The sequence below is a fragment of the Jaculus jaculus genome, chromosome 1 (assembly GCF_020740685.1).
Source record: "Jaculus jaculus isolate mJacJac1 chromosome 1, mJacJac1.mat.Y.cur, whole genome shotgun sequence".
Taxonomy (NCBI): Eukaryota; Metazoa; Chordata; class Mammalia; order Rodentia; family Dipodidae; genus Jaculus; species Jaculus jaculus.
Genome location: NC_059102.1, coordinates 28,017,376 through 28,024,956, shown reverse-complemented (window position 1 = coordinate 28,024,956; position 7,581 = coordinate 28,017,376). Strand labels below are relative to the sequence as shown.

The window sequence follows — 7,581 nt, the reverse complement described above, 5'->3', positions numbered from 1 at the left end:
TGGGCCTCTCTTTTGTAAGATGTGGAAATTTTTCTTTATTAATTTTGTTGACTATATTCTCTATGTCTTTGTTCTGGATTTCCTCTCTTTCTGGTATACCCATGATCTGGATGTTTACTCTTTTTATGATATCCCCTAGTTAACTTGTATTCTTTACACTTGATTTTTTGAATTTAGCAAAGTTTTTGACCTACTGAACAATTTCTTCTGTCAAATCTTACAGGTCAGATGTTCTGTCTTCCATATGAGTAATTCTGTTGGTGAGGGATTCTAGGGAGGTTTTAAGAATTTCTATTTGATTTTTGTTTTCTGTTGTATTTTATATCATGTCCATCTCCTTTTTGAGGTATGATTTCAATTAGAGTTCTGATTTTCTCGATTCTTCCTGTAGTTCATTCTTGCATTTGATCTAGTCTTCATTAAGCTTAATCAACCAGTTGCTGAGGTTTGCCATTCCTTGACTTACATTCAGTTTATTCATATCTTTTTTGCAAGGTTCTAACAACGTCTTCAATCAAGTTAAGCCTACTGTCAAAGGCTGAATGCTCTAGGAGATGATTCTGTTCACTTTCATTGACATGATTGTTGGCTCTGATACTTTGCTTCAATTTCAGTGGTTCTTTTTTATCAGGGTCTCATTGTTATTTGTGTTTTCATTTTGGGAGTAAATTTCTGTTGATTTCTCTGTGATTTCATTGGAGGCTTCCATAGTAAGACTAGGTATCCTTGGTGGAGATCTCTTAGTTTTCTGACTTTCATTGGCTTTTTTTGTGCTGTTGTCTACCAATTTTATGAAGATTATTTTATTGATGAGGAAGCAAGTTCCCACCTCCCCTCCCTTGGCCCATTCACCCTCTGACTCAGGTGAAGGGGGATGTTGGTACCTAGTTGCCAGTCAGGACACCAGAGCAAAAGGCCTGATTCCACAGCTGACATGGGGGTCAGGCCTCACTGAGCAAGGTACATTGGGATCTACCAGAAGCAGGAAGCAGGGAACTGAGAGGAGCAAGGGAACAAGGATCTGTCCTACTTCTTGCCCTGCCCTCCAGGACACAGAGCAGTGCAGGCAACCCAGACTGGGGAGATGGGAGGAGCCCAGATATAGGGGTCTGTCCTATTTACTCCACTCTGCTCCACCTGCCCACATACTGATGGAGCAAGGAATTATGAGCAGGGAGGTGGGAGGAGCCCAGAAATGGGTCTGGCCTACTCACTCCAGACCACAGCACCTGCCCATACACTGTCTGTGCAAGGAACTCAGACCTGGGAGGGGACTCTCAGTCATTTAATGGATTAATTTTCTCCTATCTGGATAGATGTGTCACAAACGGAGGATTAGCTTATTTTTTTGTTGTTCTTGTTTGTTTGTTTTTTAGGTAGAGTTTTACTCTAGCTCAGGCTGATCTGGAATTCCCTGTGTAGTCTCAGGGTGGCCTCGAACTCATGGCACTCCTCCTACCTCTGCCTCCTGAGTGCTGGGATTAAAGGTGTGTGCCACCATGCCTGCCTCCCAATATAGTTTTAAAATGATTTGAAGATTGATGTCAATGTTTTTACAAGGTTGTGAATTCTCAGTTTGTATTCCTTGCTAGGATACAGCTCTTTATATTTCTAAGTAGGTCTTCTGTTAGGGTATATCTTCATTGTTTGGCCATCAATTCCAATGTTTGTTCTCTTGGCTATTGTGATATCATTTAGTTCTCTGCTTATAGGTTTTTGGCCACCACTTATGCCTTTAAAACAGGAAAATTGTTATTAAGCTAAGGCAGGAGGATCAGGAGTTCAAGGTCAACCTCAGCTACATATCAATCTTGAGGCCATCTGAGGCTATATGAGATCCTATCACAAAATAAACAACAAAAAAGGCAGAAATCAGCAACATTCACTAATAATCTCCGGGATAAAAGCAGCCTCAAAATCATTTCTTTTGCATTCTCTTTTTCCAAATGTTGCTCAAGTTCTGAATACCTCTAACTCTTTCAAGACTAGAAAATTCATTGAGTGTTAATGTTGTCGTTAGGTTTTATACTATTACTAGTAGGATTATTGATCTGAAACATGACGCAAAAGAACTTCATGTCTCAGCAAATGTTCTTCCCTCTTTGCATGATATCATGAGCTCAGAGAAGAGTGACGATGGAAGCATACAAAAAGCAATCATCCCCTGTGGCCCATGCTCTCATACCCCCACCGCATCAACGTTTGTCGATGCCGCACCTGCCAGAGTATAGAGTCCTTTTCTCAGATAGCACATTCTCTAAAATTCCTTTTATATGAAGAGGAAAATGCATGGTGTTAATATTTTACACCTCTTGACTTCTCATGAATTATATGCTTTTAAAATTACAGATCTGTCTTCTGAAGCACTATTTCTAAAAGATCATAGCTTTGTCTTGTTAGCCATATTTCTACAGATCACTGCGATAAGCCTTATGCATTTGAAGGTCTTTGATATGTTATTTTTTTTTTCCATTTTAAGAGGCTACTCAAAGAGCATTTTAAATTCAGTGTTAGGATGAAGAGTGCCTGTGAAAAATTAGCTTTTGTACACGCATGTATTATTTGTTTGTTCTTGTCCTGCAGAAATATGGCGTAACCATAAAATAATTTTCACTGAATTCTATCAGGCCATATAACATCTTGGGATGACTGAAAGGCTGTGTTCCTGGCATATGATATGGGACAATACAGGATATCCTTAGCTCTCTTTGGTTGCTGGGCACACTGTGAGCTAGGGTAACACAGCTTAAAAAGGCATGGTCTAGGTCACCTGGAGTTCAGGATGTTATGGAAACACTTCACAGAAGAAATAAATTGAAAGCAAAATGCAGTATAAAAGCAAGTATGAATAACACTGTCCAAAACATCGATAGTCTTCAGTGCTCATTTGTTTTAAAAACAAATACAATGTATTACAAATAGATATCCAATGCTTTTAGCAGAATAGATGGTGACAGCCTAAAACTAAGTGGAATGAACTGTCCCCAATAAATTCATCATCAATGGCCATTATTCTTTTATTTATCATCATATTCCCAGAAACAGAAAGCACCCAGATTCTGCTGTTATCTGAATAATGCAACAAGAATCTGATTTTAAAAGAACATGTTATTCAACATTATAAAATGATGAGATATTCAAGCATTGAAACGGACCAAAAAAACTAGTCACTGAATAAAAATTAAAAGAAACAAACAGTTTCTTCTCTCAGATATACACTATTTTATTTTTTCTATTTTCATATGAATAAAAGTAAAATATTAACAAATTTCAAATGTTATTCTGGGCATGAGTTTGGCTTGGCAAGTATAATTTGAAACCATGGATACCACTGATTGAAATTTTGGAGTCCTGTACAATTATTACTTTCATAATCTGAAATTTTCTCTTAAAATGGGATTTAAGGTGAGCATTATACTTCACATATGGGTAGATTAGAAAGATTTTCTAAGAGGTTTGCCATGCTCACATAATCAAATTTCAAAATTATCTTCTCACTTGTGAAAATAAGATAGTAATTCCCAGCATGCCCAATTTCTTTTTAGATCAACACTACACTCTTAAATTAATGCCAGTTTAACAAAATTCAGAATGTTAAAAATAAGTGCTCATCAGAATTATAAACCTCAGCTTAGGGAAGAATGATGACAACTTAAAAAAAAGGCTTATAAAAATTTAAAGCAAATAAGTGTGTGTGTGGATTATAAGAGGACATTGTTTCTAAAAATTATACACATAATTTATTGAAGTATCTAATAAATATTTTTATACCTGAAAATGTTTATCCAAATGTTATTTCTTTAGTTATTTAATAAGCCTCATAATAAGATAGAGTTGAAATATATTGGTTTACACATATGTATCAATGCAATTCTTATTTTTTGATTAAAGAAGCATTTCTTTTCAGATGCAGTGACTACCGTGGAGACTCAAAACTCAGCAAAGTGTTGAGAAGGTGTTACAGTTTTGTGTTTAGCACTGAGAGTCATCTTTGTCCCTTCCTTCAAGACTCAGGGATCATTGTGGACATGGTGGAAATGATATGAGGCAAAAGAAGACAGGAAGAGTTCTCTGGAATGCTATCTTTGAAACACAAAGTAGCCATTGCATATGTGACCTCAGTGTCTGATAATACCTATACAAGCCCTTCAAAAAAAAAATAATGACATAAGCCGGGCGTGGTGGCACATGCCTTTAATCCCAGCACTTGGGAGGCAGAGGTAGGAGGATCACTGTGAGTTCAAGGCTACCCTGAGACTCCATAGTGAATTCCAGGTCAGTCTGGGCCAAAGTGAGACCCTACCTCAAAAAAACAAAACAAAACAAAATAAAATGATGACATAAACTGGGCGTGGTGGCACACACCTTTAATCCCAGCACTCAGGAGGCAAAGGTAGGAGGATTGCTGTGAGTTCTAGGCCACTCTGAGATCCAGGTAGGCCTGATCTGGAGATAAACCAAAAAAGCTAAACCCAAAAAGTGCCCCCCCCAAAAAAAAATAAGAAGAAGAAAAAAAAGATGCCATAAAATACAAGAGGGGTAGTGAAGAGGCAGAGGTTCATTGAAGAGGCAATACAAGGTGGTGGGCAAAAGAAAGAAGTGGAAGTTGATTATGATCAGGATATATTGTGTATATGTATGGAGATTATCAATAGAAAGTTCATTAAAAAATAAGATTTGATAAAGGATCTGAATGTGTTTTGTAAGCCCCCAGTGCTGTTTAGAGAAATAAAGACAGAAGCACATTAAGTAACTGCCCTAATACCATGTGTGATATTTCTTCTAAAACTCAATGTTTATAGCAGCACTATATTAAATAGAATCAAAACATTATTGGAAATTACTTATTTGTACATACTATGAGCTTTTCCAAGGAATTGAGAGTCTAAAATCTTGGGAGACTAGACCTCACCCCTCATATCATTATTTTAATGACTTATAACATGAACATAGTAAACATAGTGTCATGAGAATTTTAGTAGGCAGAAGAACACTTTTCATGATGTACTTAACATACCTATTGAGGTAGTGGGAGATAGGATCAGATACAGCATGATATTACAAATATTCCCTGATCCACATGATATTCTTATGAAAAGTAAAAGTAGCTTTCTACTTGTAACCATTCTTTCTTTGGGTGTGTATGTGTGTGTGTGTGTGTGTGGTGTGCTGTGAATAATGTGGTGTGCATGTGTGGCATGGTGCACATGTGTGTATCATATGCATGTCTATATGTCCATGATGCAATCCCCACATTCACCTGTGCCAGGGCATGTTTGCCTGCAGTGGCTAGATCAAATGCCAATGTCCTGCTGCATTGTTCTTCCAATGTGATGTACATGAGCTAGAAGTCTTACTGGTATCACAGCTTTCCATTTCCTGATCATTTCCCCTATAATTTCTTATCTAAATTTACCCAATTTTAGCCCAAAATTTCTGAGTTTTATAATTTATTTTTTTATATTAATTCCAAAGTAAAGAATTGGAAGTGCATACTCATGCCTCTCATTTTAAATTAACAGTAATTAATTTAATTGAAGAGCTGAAGTATCACTAAGAACTGCACTTGACTATTCAATATTAAAGCACAGACGTAGACACAAATATATTACAAACTGGGGGTGATTTTTTTTTTTGGAAAGTGTTTTGAGAAGGCTGGAAAGATGTTTTAGTGTCAAGGCTCCTGCCTGCAAAGCCAAGGGTCCTAGGTTTGATTACACAGGACCCATGTAAGTCAGATGCCAAAAATAAAAGTGTATTGAGAGGGCTAAGCTGAGGAGACATCTGAAATGATCAATCACTTGTCACAAAAGTATGAAGACAGAAGTTCAAATTCCCAGTGCCCACATAAATGTTTAGTAGGTGGGGCACCCTGCCTGTGATCCCTATGTTCAGGAGGCCTGGTTAGGCAATCTCCAAAGCAAGCTGGATGCCTAGGCTTGCCAAATAAGCAAACCCTGCGTTCAAGTGAATGACCCTGCCTCAATAACCAGAAATATGGAACAGTGGAGAAATACACTCAACATCAATCTTTGGCCTCCATACACATATGCACATACATGCACACCCACAAAAGCATGTGCCTATGAGTACACAATGCATATTGAATGATTACCATATGCAAGGTGTAGTGTCATGGGAAAAGACAAAGCTGCTGAAACCATGCTGTGTCAGGTGATGCTATATAAGAGTGAGAAGCACCTGGCTCCCATTTTAGCAAAAACAACAACAACAACAAAAAAAAAAAAAAAAAAAAAAAAAAAAAAAAAAACACCTCGAGTCATGTATATACCTGAGATAAGAGAATCCAATGAAAGTTTTTTAAAAGTAAGCAAAAAGACACTGAGATAGGAGTACATTTGGTATGTTAGAGGCAAAAGGAAAGAAAGAGACGAGTGAATCTGAAACTGCACAATCTAGAGGGAAGCAGGGTTGGGTAAATTAGGAGCAATGACAGATTAGCTAGTGCAGGTGATTGCCCTTTACTCTCAGTGAGATAGGAAGCTCTTATTGTCTTGAGCAAATTATTAGCAAATTGCACTAAAAATAGTCTATGTGGGGGAAACATGTAAGGAACAGGAAAACAAGGGTCATCCGCATTGACCCATTTAAGAGATAAGTTCAGTTTCAAGTGGCAACTGATGAATGGTCTGCCTTGCTCAAACTTCACCTACTCAAAGTGAGTGAAATGATACTTTCTTTTTAAAACGAGAGAACACTTCACAAATTTGGTTACCATCTTTACAAAGCAGCCATGCTAATCTTCTCTGTATCATTCCAATTTCATATATGTGCAGCCTGACAAAGCATAACTTATTCTTCCTGATAGACAAGAAACAAAATCTGACACTGAAGGAAGAAGAATATATTTTATTTAAAATATATTTTAGGATGTACTTTATTTAAAATCATAACTAGGGCTGGAGAGATGGCTTAGTGGTTAAGTGCTTGCCTGTGAAGCCTGAGGACCCCAGTTCGAGGCTCAATTCCCCAGGACCCACGTTAGCCAGATGCACAAGGGGGCGCACGCGTCTGGAGTTCTTTTGCAGTGGCTGGAGGCCCTGGTGCACCCATTCTCTCTCTCTCTCTCTGTCACTGTCTAAATAAATAAAAATGAACAAAAAACATTTTAAAATCATAAGTAAACTATAGCATACAATATGGGAACAAATAAATTATATACATATTAGCATATATAACATAGTTGCCCATATATGTACAGGGAAATTATGTACAAGCATGAAAAAATTTTTAAATGTAATCATTTCCTGCTGGTGAAACATGATATGGCTCTAAATATTTTCATTTTTTATATGTGTATTTATTTTTATTGAATGCCTATTACTGTAATTAATTTTTTTTTCAAAAATAGGATAACTGGCAACAATATTAAAAAAAAGTATTCAACACAAGACATATCTTATTACTGTTTTATTAGTTTATTACTTTTTAAGTAAATGGGGCATACATAAACAACATAGAAGAACCAAAGGAGAAAAGTAGAAGCCACCTGCACTTTCGGTAGAGAAGCAGTCCATAGCACTATGGCACTCTAGACCAGATGTCTGTTATAGAGAGCAC

The 7,581-nt window shown here is 37.1% G+C and overlaps 1 non-coding gene across 1 annotated transcript; it reads right to left on the bottom strand.

The window, feature by feature from the left end:
* Positions 1-6,704: 6,704 nt before the first annotated feature.
* Positions 6,705-6,809, bottom strand: LOC123458329. The gene has a single exon (XR_006635606.1). It is a non-coding gene; the product is annotated as a U6 spliceosomal RNA (small nuclear RNA).
* Between the last annotated feature and the right edge of the window lie 772 nt (positions 6,810-7,581).